This window comes from Globicephala melas, chromosome 2 (genome assembly GCF_963455315.2).
Source record: "Globicephala melas chromosome 2, mGloMel1.2, whole genome shotgun sequence".
NCBI classification, from domain to species: Eukaryota; Metazoa; Chordata; class Mammalia; order Artiodactyla; family Delphinidae; genus Globicephala; species Globicephala melas.
The window spans coordinates 108801847-108815856 of record NC_083315.2 but is presented as its reverse complement, the minus strand read 5'-3'; the positions used below and the strand labels follow the sequence as shown (position 1 = coordinate 108815856).

The 14010-nt window shown below is 35.0% G+C and overlaps 1 long non-coding RNA gene across 1 annotated transcript in view; it reads left to right on the top strand.

Annotated features, from left to right (window-relative positions):
* The window catches only part of LOC132596768 (uncharacterized), a 122842-nt gene extending 118676 nt beyond the window's left edge, over positions 1-4166 (top strand). Inside the window, exons 3-4 of the long non-coding RNA XR_009562771.2 lie at positions 1715-1890; positions 3074-4166. This is a non-coding gene — a long non-coding RNA (uncharacterized lncRNA). The remainder of the gene's footprint in view (positions 1-1714; positions 1891-3073) is intronic.
* Positions 4167-14010: the final 9844 nt, after the last annotated feature.

Genomic DNA, 14010 nt, shown 5'->3' with positions numbered 1-14010 from the left:
TTTCTAAATGATAAGGAGATGAGGACTCATTAAAAAACATAACCATAATACCTAAAAAAATTTTATCATACCTGAAAAATTAACTATTTCTGAACAATCCCAAATATGTAGTCAGTGTTCAAATTTCCCTAATTTTTTTATTTGAAATTTTTTTGTAATTCATTTCTTTGAATCAGTATTCAAATAAGGTCCATTTATTGTAATCAGTTGATGATGTTTCATAAATATTTTTCATCTTTAGTTTTATCTTCTATTTTTTAATTTATCTTGAAATTTATTTATTAAAGAGACAGACAATATTTGCTGATTACACACTCATGGTAATATTTACAATGATCGTCCGTCTCCTATATTTCCCAGAAAATGGTTGTTATATTTTAAAGCTTGATCAGATTTAGGTTTCTTTTTTGGTGGAGGTGAGGGCAAGAATTTTTTGTAGGTTGTGCTGTGTAGTGTCAAGGGGCACATAATATTTGTCTCTTTTTTTGTGTGTGTTACAGCAACTATTAAAAAGTGATGATATTCTAATTCATTCATTTTAATTTATTAATTGAAATACTATAAATACAAACATCAATAATTTGATTACCTTGACTCATAGTTTATATAGGAAATGCAGGATAAATATCTATTGCTCTTTATGTACCAGTTCTTAAAAAAATGAATTGTTTTTCTAGCCTTCTCCAAAGTTACCAATGATTTTATTTTAAAATAATTATTATGAACTCATACATTAAGATATGTTTGATGTATTTCAACCTACTGCAGTTATCCTTATTGATGTTCAAATTGTCCTATCTTTGCCCCATAGGAAGCCTTTTTAAATTGACTTCTGAATCTTTTTGATACAACCCTAGTAGCCTTTGAGAGCTTTCTTTCCTGTATGACAAGATGTCCCAGGATCATCTTTTTTTAAGTTTTCTACTCAGCACTCAGAATCAACCATTCTCCAAGGACACTGTATTACTGTGAAATGGTATTTAGAGACCGCAAATGAATTCTAGGTGTGCTCATTGCTATAGAGTTACTCATTGCTTTTATGTTTCTAGAGGACAGGGCCAAGAAATGTGTACTTTTTAAAGATAAAGTTTACTGTGAGTTCATATTATTTATATTTATTGTGAGTTCCAATTCAAATTCAGGAGTATATGGTTTTTACCTAAATGTATTGATCTTACATTTTTTTCCCTGTTTCCCTTATGCCAACACTCCTTGTTTTTAATGATAATCATAAATCCTTTGCCTTTTCCCTTGCTACAAAGACAACAGTCTCATAGTAGCAATACAATACTGCTACCTACAATACAAAAATCCTCAGACTGTACAGTTAGTTATTTTTTCAAGTTTCATTTTTTTGGACCTATGAATATGTCCAGCTAAGGATACACAGTCAAATTCTTGTATTTTAAAGTCACTGTAAACATTTTCACCTTTTATGTTATGTTACTTATCTTTTCATGCGTGGATTCCATAGTGGTTAATTACGGAAGCTTTGTAATATGTACCAACAACTTCTAGGGATAAATTTTTCTCATTCTCCTTTTCAGAGTTATCTTTTATTTTAGGTTTATTACTTCTGTTTCCAACTAAACTCTGTTTAGCTTTAGGAAAAAGAAAACCTAATATTTTTATTGTGTTGACATAGTTATGATGTTAAGTCTTCCCACCCAAGAATATATGTCTATTTGTTCACTTCTACTTTTGTGCCTTTCAGGATTGCTTTGGGATCTTCTGCATATGAGAGATATTAAAAAGATGAAACAGTAGGACTGGAATCTGAGGGGAGAAATAGAGAAAAACCTGGTTTCCAGCCTCTTTTATGGGAGAATGAGTTATATGTTTGCTTGACAGAAATGGGATTATTTTAAGAGATTAACACAGGAAATAATGGTGAGTTTTTATTTTAGTACCAGACCTGAGTTCTACCTAAGCTTCAATCGCAACTAAACATATCAAATTTATATAGAAATAAATGTTATTAAAATAAATTAGGAATAATCCCTGAGAGAGTAAATCACACGAGATAATTATTCACTGTACTTAGCCACATGATATGAAACAATGTTCCTTTTAGAGCGTGTGCAGTTTCATGCAAATTGTAGAGGTTTTCCTCCACCACCTTTTCACATGCTTCTCACTTCGTAGCACTCTCCTTGCAACTGCCCTACCCCTACTGCCACCACCTCATTCTGGATTGAATATCCATATCATGCCATAGTTCTTCAAACAGCTCCTATATCAGAAATCAGAGTCCTGTACTGGACTCTTCCCTCCCTCTCCCATCTCCCTCTGTCTACTGTCTACTAAATCCTGTTGAGTCTACTCCTAAAGAAGCTGAAAAAGAAGGTTGAGTCTACCTCTTAAAAAGCTCTTAAAAAAAAAAAAAAGCTCTTGAAAAATTTCTTACTCCTCTCCATTATCATTGCCTGTGACATTGCTTTTTTCAGAACATCATTTTCTCACCGATTATATTGAGAGCAAATCTTCAATACTTATCTTCCTGTATCCTCTTGTTTCCTTTCTTACATGACTACATGTGGCAATATTTATCCTATTTACAATATCTTCAAGCCATCTTTCTTCTGTACTGCTACCTGAGTCGTCTTTAAAAATACAAGTTATATACTTCTATGACCTCCATTACTTAAAGCAGATTCCCAATGTATAGTCTAGAAAATGCCAAAGAGTTCCATGACAAATGCTGCATCTTATATTCTTAAGAGGGTCACAGGGTAAATTGGCTATAAAGAGCTCCCTCTAGTAGAGAAATCTGTTTAAATGTGATCAAGCTAATGAGCCTGGACTCATGTGATTATGGACTTTTTAAACATACCTATGCCAATTTTTTTGGCAATCCATTGTCTGAAAACATACTTTAGAGTATACTGATATAAAGAATAAAATGTTATCTCCTTATCATGAATAATTTTACTATTGCTGTGGCCTCATCTTCCACAGGTCCCTCTTATTCTTAATATTCTAACAAGGACCAGGGGGGCACAGTTCACAATCTTGTGCACTGTGGACAGTACCCCAAAATTTGCCGTACTGATTTATCTTTCTGTATTTTTAGGTACGCAGTACCATTCTTCTGAACAGATTTTGCTCCCATCGTCCACCTAATAAATTCCCACTCATCCTTCAAGACCCAGTTTAGATGTCACCTCCTCAGTACCAGTTTGAACATCATCTACATACAATGAATCAGAAGAGATATCATGGCCCAAAGAAATATGCGAAGTGAGATGAAAGCCAAAAACATACCTTCAGCAATGCCTATATTTAGGCATAACTCCCTGTTATTTCAGAACAGGCCCCATGAAGGAGACGGAAAAGGAATTTTTTAAGTTATAGGATGAAAACCAATAGAAATTTTGTTCCGGAGGCCAATTAAAATGACAAAGTATTAATAGAAAGGTTCAAATACTACAGAGTTATCAATAAGAGGAGGAGGAAGACCAAAAAGACACATTTGAGTCTTACTGATGATCTTAATAAAGCAGTTTCAGGAGAGTTACTGAATACTGCTAGATAACTATACTCTCCTTTATTCTCCAGCCAAAAACAGCAAAATACTCAGAGGACCTGAAACTACACGCACACGCGCGCGCACGCATTTCCATACAGAGAAAACCAGATGGAAAAACTGACAGCTTGAGATGACGTTTAAGAAGATGAAGGATCCTGGGGGTAGAGGGCATTAAGCAAGCAGGGCAATGAGAAGGAAACTTAGAAAAGGGATTTTTCTCGTGTCTTTCCTTGGAGGGAGATGGAGATCCTGCTAAACAGGAAAAGTAAAGAACTTTTGTCCACCATTCTCTAGATTTTATGTGTAGGTGATTGATTGTCTAACAGTAACAAAATTTTCACAATGTCAAATGTTAAGGGTACAACAAAAGAGTTACAAAAGGAAGATAAGGCTATAACTTGAAAGTAGAATTGAGGAAAAGATTTTGCTAGGCTGAGGGAAGGAGACAGAAGAAAGGAATACATTGTCAAGACAATAGTGAGAAGAGAATTAATGGAGTAGAGTACTAGAAGAGTATTTATGTGTGTGTGTGTGTGTGTGTGTGTGTGTGTGTGTGTACGTGTGCACAGGCACACGTGCTAGGACTGCAAGGAAAGAGGGATTGGATCAGGGTAATAGTTTGGTTTACATTCAATTCTCTGACCAATAATTCAGGTTTATAGACTGTTAATGTTTGATATCTCTGTACACCTTTCCCATGAACCAATAAAGAATGTTGTTTTCTTTTGACTATAACATTTTGAAGATCCAATTTGTCTTATATTTCCACAAATATAAAAAGAAACCCTCACTTTATAACTCTGTGAACATTCAGAGAGAAAACTTTCTTAGGATTATACATGGCAAAGAAAAGAATGTTTCCTCTATCTTATGTATAGAAAACTCACATTAATATCTTCCCTGGATATAGAACTGGTCACATAGCCTTTGGCTGTTCTTTAGTGCAATATACTGGCAACATGGAACACATTTTAGAGGTGAAGACTACTTAGGGAGTCTACAGGGAATAGCTGAGCAAAAGGAATCTGCTGGATATTTCTGTACTGTTTTCATAATTCACTGTTATGAAGTCAGGCCTCAGGGAACAAGGGTCAAGGGCCACATATTCCTTTTTCATTTTGGAACAATCAGAATATTATTTAATCAGGAGAAAATATTTTATATTATAATATCTTTAAGTAAGGAGTAGGATTGCTTTGTGGTCTATGAAATGAAGGTTGAATAGAATAGGAGGCCTCCTCCATACACTGTCATCAAAGCATCCAAATGTTTTATCCTGCCTGGAACATTCCTTACGCATGATTCTTACTTCTTAGCTCCAAACTACGCCTAGGAGGAATCTTTTGTTCTCGGTGCTGCCAAAACTTCCACCTTCCAGCAATGACCTCAGTTTAGCACCTGCTCATAAGATGTGTTTGCACATCGTTGGTACGTTATGGTGACATATATGTTCCTATCAAGGAGACTGTCATAGAATTCAGGAGATGTTAACATTTTTCCATCTGTGTGTGTGAAAGTGACGTTTCCTGTTAATTTTGTTCTCTTGCTGAACTCTCCAAGCAAAAGCCTTCTGGGGGAGGCAGAATGATGTCATTATAGTCATAGCATAAATTTTTCAACCTTTAGAATGAGACATATTGTGGCATATATTTCACTACTTTTAAAAGCAGTAAAATAAAAACTTGGAGGATGATGATATCAATTTTGTATTTTTCAAGTGTGGGGGTTTCCAGAGCCTTGAGAATGACTCCAGGGCTAAAATTTCCTCTGGCACGTGGATTTCCTCTCTCACCTTAGAATAGGCAAGCCCATCTACGGGTGTCCTTGTTTATGAGGCAAACAGAGACTTGGCTATTTAACTTCAGACGTGTCGAGACGTTTTTCAGGCAAAATAGTCTAGCACTAGTGATTTAAAAATAAAAAGAGATCAAACCTCCAATTTCAGCTCTGACATGTAAAAGCTTGGAAGTTGTCACTCCCATTTTTACAACCAGAAAAAGCTGAAATCAGTAACTTTTCTTGGACTTCTTATCAGAGAACTGATACGGCAGAGCAAACTGCCATCCTGAAATTCAGAGAAAGAGGCAAATGTAGAGTCACAGTCTCCAGCTCCTTTTCTTCAGAAGAAACCACTGGGGTCATAAACTGCTGGAAACAATAATTTTGATGAACTGTTAGAGGCTGAGTGTGGACTGGTATGAGAGAGAGATATTTCTGGGGGCTGTGATCCTAAGGGGACTCCCAATACTATCTTGGGTTTTACCTCCAGGAACCATTCCAGGTTCTTACCTTGAAGAACCAAGTAAGATCCCCTCATGGCTCTCACATGGAAGAGGAAAAGTAGCCATTGTCAACTGCCCCAAGAGTGGTCTTAAAATGAAGGGGTGCTCTTCAAGGGAAAGATTTAAAAAGACTTAGCCACCTAAGGGAAGGGAATTCTCTCCTCTCCAGCCTCTGTTAGCTTTCCTGCAACACCAAAGGGGGAAAAAAAAATCTAAGAACTGTAACTTGTAAAGGTTGCAGCCCAGGAGCAAAGCCCACTAAAAGAGATTCAGTCATAATAATACAAAATACTTCCTCTCCCCTGTTTCCTTCCATCACATTGACAGGGATCCAGTGCATTACAGCTCAAAGAACTAAAAGACAGACTTTATCTAAGGAAGGTATCTTAGGGAAGCCAAAGACAAGGAGGGAGACAAAAACAAGGGCAATAAAGGAATTGAAGCCTTTGGCACTTACAGATGCAGCAAATATTCAATACAGCCCTAGTCCTAGACACACTGACATAAAACCTTACACTAAAGGCCTATTCACTTAAGTTTCTATCACCTGATACATCTTGTCTGGCCTTCAACAAAAAATTACAAGGCATGCTAAAAGAGAAAAACAAGGTCTGAAGACAAAGCAAGAATCTGACCAGATTCAGATATGACACAGATGTTAGAATTATGAGTTGGGGACTTTAAAATAACTATGATTAATATGTTCAGAGTGCTAATGGAAAAGTAGAGAGTATGCAAGAATATCTGGGTAAAGTAAGCAGAGGGATGGAAACTCTAGGAAAGAATCAAAAGAGAATGCAAGAAATCAAAACCATTGTAACAAAAATAAAAGATGCTTTAGAAGGGCTTATCAATAAACTTGGTACAGCTGAGAAAGCAATAAGTGAACTTGAAGATAGGTCACTATAAACTTTCCAAAAAGAAATGCAGAAAAGAAAAAATAAAAATAAAAAATTGAACAGAACATCTAATAATTGTGGTACAATTACAAAAAGTGTAACCTGCAAGCATTTGGAATACCAGAAGAAAGAAGGAGCAGGAGAAATATTGGAAATAATAATAGTGAGAACTTTTCAACATTAATGATAGACACCAAACCACAGACTAGGAAGCTCAAAAAATATAAGCAGGATAAATACCAAAAAATACCCCTCCAAGTCTAGGCATATCATACTCAAACTTTGGAAAACCAAAGACAAAGAGAAAATGTTGAAATCAGCCAGAATTAAGGAAAAAAACCACACCTGACTTGTAGAGAAAAAAGGCTAAGAATTACAGCAGACATCCCTTCTAAAACATTGCTAGTAAGAAGACAGTGTAGAAGAGAGTTGATATGAACTCAAGAAGGGAATTGATATGCTAAAAGAGGAATGGCGATGGAGTCATAGAAAATGTTGAATTAAAATCAGAGAAAACAAAGAAAAATGCAATGAACAGAAAACAGAAACACGGTAGTTATTATCAAAATACATTTTGATATCAGCTATATCAAAATACATTTTAAATGTGAATGGCCTAACTATACAAATTAAAAGACAGATTATTGTATTTTTAAAAAAGACAACTCTATGATGTCTAGAAGAAGTCCACTTTAAGAAGTCCACTTTCAGACTAAAAGTAAAGGAACAGAGAGAGAGATATCATGTTAATACTAATCACAAGAAAACAAGAGTGGCTATATTAACTTCCAATATAGTTGACTTCAAATCAAGGAAAATTATTAGGGATTAAGACAGGCTTCTATAATGATAAAGGGTCAATTCTCCAAGCAGATATAATAATTCTTAATGTATGTATATACCTAAATAAAAGCACATCAAAATATGTGGGATAAAAACTGATAAAACTTTAAGGAGAAATAGATAAATCCACTATTATAGTTGCAGTACTTGTTTTTTTTTTTTTTTTTTGCGATACACAGCCCTCTCCCTGTTGTGGCCTCTCCCGTTGTGCAGCACAGGCTCTGGACGTGCAGGCTCAGCGGCCATGGCTCACGGGCCCTGCCGCTCTGTGGCATGTGGGATCTTCGCGGACCGGGGCACGAACCCGTGTCCCCTGCATTGGCAGGTGGACTCTCAACCACTGCGCCACCAGGGAAGCCCTATAGTTGCTTATATAGCCCTATAGTTCATTACCTTTCTGTCAATAGCTGATACATCAGCAAGCAGAAAGTCAGTAAAGATATAGTTGAACTGAAGAGCATTATGAATCAACCTGAACTAATTAACATTTATAGAATACCCTATCCAACACTGGCAGAATAAACATTTTTCTCAAGATTTCCTGGAACATTATTAATGACAGACCATATGCTCGGTTATAACACCTTAACAAATTTAAAATAAAATAAATCATGCAGGGTATGTTCTCAGGCCACAGTGGGATTAAACTATAAATCAGTAACACATAGATAGCTAGAAAAACTCCCAAATATTTGGAGATTAAACAATACACGTTAAAATAACATATGGGTCAAAGAAGAAATCTCAATAGAACTTAAAAAATATTTTGACCTAAACAAAAATGAAAATACAACCTCTCAAAATTTTTGGAATTCAGCAAAACCAGTGCTTAGAGGGAAATTTATAGTATTAAATCCATTACTTAGAAAAAAAGAAAGATCTGTAATCAATAATCTAAGTTTTCACCTTGCAAAACTAGAGAAAAAAGACCAATTGAGATTAAATCAAGTAAGAAAAAAAGAATATTAGAGCAGAAATCAATGAAATTAAAAACAGAAAAACAGAAAATCAATGAAACCAAAAACTGGTTCTTTGAAATGATCAATAAAATTGTTATAAACCTGTTGGCAAATTAAACAAGAAAAAACAGAGAATAAACAAATTCACAGTAAAGGAAGGAAAGAGTGATCATCACTACCAGTTCCAACAACATTAATAGAATAAGAGAAGAGAAGAGAAGAATATTTATGCTCCCAAATTGATATCTTATTAAAAAAAAGATCAGTTCCTTGAAAGATACAAAAATACCAAAATTTACACAAGGAAAATATCTAATTTGAATAGCCTACATCTGTTAAAGAAATCGAATTAACAATTACTTTTCAAAAGAAGCATTGGCTCAAATGGTTTCATTGGTGAATTATACCAAATATTTAAAGAAGAAATCATACCAATTCTCCACAGTCTCTTCCAGAATATAAATGCAGAAGAAACACTACCTAACTCATTCTATGAGGCCAGCATTACCCTAATATCAAAACCAAAGACATTACAAGGAAGGAAAATTACAGATCAATATCTCTCATAAACACAGATCAAAATTCCTCAAAAATATATTAGCAAATTTAATTCAACACTATTAAGAGAATAATAATAATAGTCACAAACCAGGGGAAATATTTGCAAAACACATACCTGAAAAGAACTTGTATTTAAAATATACAAATTCTTCTTAAAATTCAACCCATAAGAAATCATACAACCTAATTTAAAAAGTAAAACAAAACAAAACAGAAAGAACCCAAACTCACTGGAGAAGATATATAGATGGAAAATAAGTATATGAAAAAATGATCAACATTATTTGTCATTGGGAAATTCCAAATTAGAACAACAATGAGATACCATTACATACCTATTAGAATGGGTAAAATTTAAAAAAATGATGATAATACCAAAGATGGTGAGCATTTGCAACATTCCTGGTAGGACAATAAAATGGTACAGTCAATTTAGATGACAGTTGGAAAGTTCCTTGTAATGCTAAACATAGTCTTACCATCTGATCATAGCATAAGCAATCATGCTTCTAGATACATGTCCAAATTTTTGCAAACTTATGTCTACAAGAAAGCCTGCACAAAAATGTTTATAACAACTTTATTCATCATCACTAAGACCTGGAAGCAACCAATATGTCCTTCAATAGGTGAGTGAATAAACAAACTGTGGTACCTCAAGTAAAATGAAATATTACTCAGCGATAAGAAATAAATATCAATTTTGAATTGAATTTTCACATGAAAAATATGAATTATCATTTTTAAGTGAAAGAAACCAGCCTGAAAAGGTTACAAACTATATAATTCTAATTACATGACATCTGGAAAGGGCAAACACATACGGTAAAAAGATCAGTGGTTGCAGGAGGGATGGGGAAAAGAATCAAACAGGAGAAGCACAGAGGACTTACACGGTGGTGAAACTATTCAGTATAAAACTGCAATGGTGGATATATAACATTATGCACTTGTCAAAACCCATAGAAGAGTGCTGTACAGAGAGTGAAACAGTGTATGCAAATTTGAAAAATCAGTTAGTAGGTCCTGAGATTTCAGGATGGAATGCAGTATATGACAAAAAATACAACCTTATTACAAAAAAGTGAAACAATCTCACTGAAGGTGGTAGGGAGAAAAGGTACTGACTTAACTTTGGAAATAAGTAGAGTCTGTAAGACTAAAGGCAAAAGAACTATACATAAGCACTATACTATAGTTTGTAAAGTTTTTCCTCCCATGGGAGTATGGATTAACATTTCTGATACTGCTATACATGTATACTGGAACTGAATAATGAAGTAAATAGATTGTGGATCGTGGGAGCCAGCTTTCTTACTGTTGGACTAAGAATTTACAGTTAAGCAAAGGAATGAGAATAAAATCATCAATGAAGCAACTGATTAGACTTGGAGACATCAGTGTTATGTTTAGCTTAATACATATACAGATGGTTACATATAGTACTATTTATAGATATTTGTATATACATGGGTTAATAGGCACACAAATATTTCTTTCCTTTGTAGCAGAGAAGGCCTAAAAGAAAGCAAAGAGTATACCTAGTACCCCAATCTTGGTTTCTAATACCATCTCCCAATAAAAGGAACCAGAGGTCCAAAGAAAAATGACTGATTCTAGGTTTGGGGCAGGAAATACACAAGATAGGACTGGATCATCTTATAACACCAGCAAGTGGAGAAATACTACACATACACACACACACACACACACACACACTGATGGGGGTACGTTAAAAAAGACACAAGATACAACTGAAAAAGTTCTCAATAGCTAGGAACAGAACCATGAGCAGAGAAATAAAGTAGTCTTGAAATTTAACCAAAGTATAAAATAAATACCCGTAAGTCCATACTGATATAAATATATGACTGAATAAATAAATGAAGGAGAAGAGACAAAGATCCCTTGCAGAAGAATTCCAAATAATTTGTGTAGATATTGAGTACTTTATCCTCAAAGAAATGGAACATAATTCCCCACTCTTTAGGTGAGGGCTATGCATAGTGACTCCCTTCCAAAAAGTACAGTATGGCACAGGGTAGAGACAATTGCTCTATAGTGGAGAAACCTCAGCAACATTACCTCACCCAGATAATGGTCAACATCAACAATGGTAAGTCATGTTGATAGTATGTACCGTCGATATGATGTGAGGATAATGGCACTTCACGTCTATGGTCTTCCTCTCAAAAACATAACCCCAGTCTACTATTGAGAAGTACATCAGACAAATCCCAATAGAGGAGCAGTTTACAAAATACTTAATCGGTACTCCTAGAAACTGTGAAGGTCATCAAAAACAAGGAAACTCTAATAACTCTCAAAGTGAAGAGTAGCCTAAGGGAATCTGACAACTAATTGCAACATGGTACATTTAGTTGTACCATTTTGGATGTGATTCTGGAAAGACAAAACCAAGAGGACATTGGGTAATAACTAAAGAAATCTGAACAAAGTATAGACTTCAGTTAAAAGTAATATATCAATATTGGTTTATTAATTGTAACAAATGTACTATACTAATGTAAGATGTTAATAATAGGGGAAACTGGGTACAGAGTTTATGGGAAATCACTACTATATTTTTTCTGTAAATCTGAAAATGTTCTAAAAATAAAGTTTATTAACAAAATATGCTACTTGATTCATATGAAATAGAAAAAAAAGAGCCCCCAAATAATTAATACTGATAAAAATAGAAATTAAATCATTCACTCTGATGACTTTAGATGGCTTTGATGATGATGGTTTTAGAACTAGTAGTCTACACAGAGGTGACAAAAAGCTTCCACATTTGTGCTCTATATATTAAGATAAATGAGAAAACAGACCATTCTATCTAAACTCTCTATCTTTACTTTTACTGTGCAATTTACATTTTACCTTCAGAATCTTAAAATACTCTTTGTTTTAAATAATATTTCCCTGGGAATTCCCTGGTGGTCCAGTGGTTAGGACTTGGCACTTTCACTGCTGGGGGGCCAGGGTTCAATCCCTGGTCAGGGAACTAAGATCCCACAAAACTTGCAGTGTGGCATGCATGCATGCATAAATAAATAAATAAATAAAAATTTAAAATTCCCCCTTATTATAGAATTAATACATATTCATTGTAGAAAATTTGGAAAGTATCAAAAAGTGTAAAGAAGAAAATGACAATACCTACAATTGCACCATCCAGTCATAAGAAGTTTTTTAAAGTTTTAGTATTTATTTTCTAGACATAACATTTTATTTTAGTAAAATATTTCTGAGCATTTCTATATGAATATGATCACATTTAGAACATTACTGAACCTCATTCAGGTCATTTTGCCATATATTGTGTTCTAGAGTTTGAGTATATTGTTATCATTGGGTAAATATTTTTGGGGAATGCAAATAAGTTTACATATAATTATATTAGTGAGAAGATATCATATAAATTATGCCTATGTAATGACATTTTTGACTGAATGTATTTGTCAGTCAAATAAGTCAATTGAGTTTTAAAACTATCCAAACTGATTGACATCTTAGACATAGAGTCAATTTGATTGAAAATCCTTTTCTTCACTCATGAATCATTCATTCAATGAATATTTGCAAACCTACTATGTGCCAGGCACTGTTTTAGGCTCTAGGCACATAGGTGAACCAACGAGATATAGTTCCTAACTTCACAGAACTTATATTCTCATGGGGTGGCAAATAAATTATATATATATGTGTCTATATATATGTGTGTGTGTGTGTGTGAGATATGGTGATATGTGCTATTGAGAAAAATAAAGAAGGAAGCACACTAGGAAATAAATGAGGGTGGTGAGTGCAAGAGGATTGGACTGCCTTCTGTTCATAGGGTTCTAGGGGAGTCCTGGGCTTTCTATAGTTACTACGGAAAGGGCGTATTAGCACCTAAAAGTTGATAGTGAATGTAAGGTTGAAAATTTTGCAGGATAGTGGGATAGAGGTCTTTTTGTGAACACCCTAAATTCAGAACCCTTTCTTTCTTTTTTTTTTTAACATCTTTATTGGAGTATAATTGCTTTACAATGGTGTGTTAGTTTCTGCTTTATAACAAAGTGAATCAGTTATACATATACATATGTTCCCATATCTCTTCCCTCTTGCATCTCCCTCCCTCCCACCCTCCCTATCCCACCCCTCTAGGTGGTCACAAAGCACCGAGCTGATCTCCCTGTGCTATGCAGCTGCTTCCCACTAGCTATCCAGAACCCTTTCTTAACTACTGTCCTGGTGAAATGGAAGTTGTGGAAGAAGCAGTCTTACCTGTGGAGCTTCTGTGTGCTTTTGTAACTACTGCTAATGGCGGTCCAAAGGCTGGGGGAAGTGACTGTCTAATCATGTAGATGAATTTAGCAAAAAAGCAAGGTGGTTTTCCCTCAGCCCTGTGGTGTCAAGTCTATCCATGAGAAAGCTCTTTTTATGAGACCTCTTCATAGGTAACTGTGCAGGATGTCCCTAAATGCCTTTATGGTTTGAAACCTTAAAACTAGCTAACTTTCTGACCCCCAATATAATTGTCTGTAAAAATAAGATGGTAGGGTTTCTGGTCTCGCATGTAAGGAATTTAAAAGTCTACACTTTCTATACTAACGAGTAAAAAGCTGAACAAACTGAAAAATAAATGACCTTTCTTAGATCCATTATACAAGCGAGGTCATAGGGCAAACCACTGCCCCCCCAAATTTCAAAGACTGACAAGGAGATAAAGAGAAACACAATTTACCAGTGCACAAACCCATGAGCAGAAATCTCTGTGAGAGCCAGTGTTGAGGGTAAGAAAACTTAAACTGTAGTTGATGACTTGCTGGAGGCTCAGTGTGGACAAGACTGAGACTTAAAAACTCCAGGAGGACTGTCACAGGTGGGTTTTACCTCTTGGAGCTTTGCCAGGCCCTCACGGGGAATATCAGAGAAAAATCCCCTCA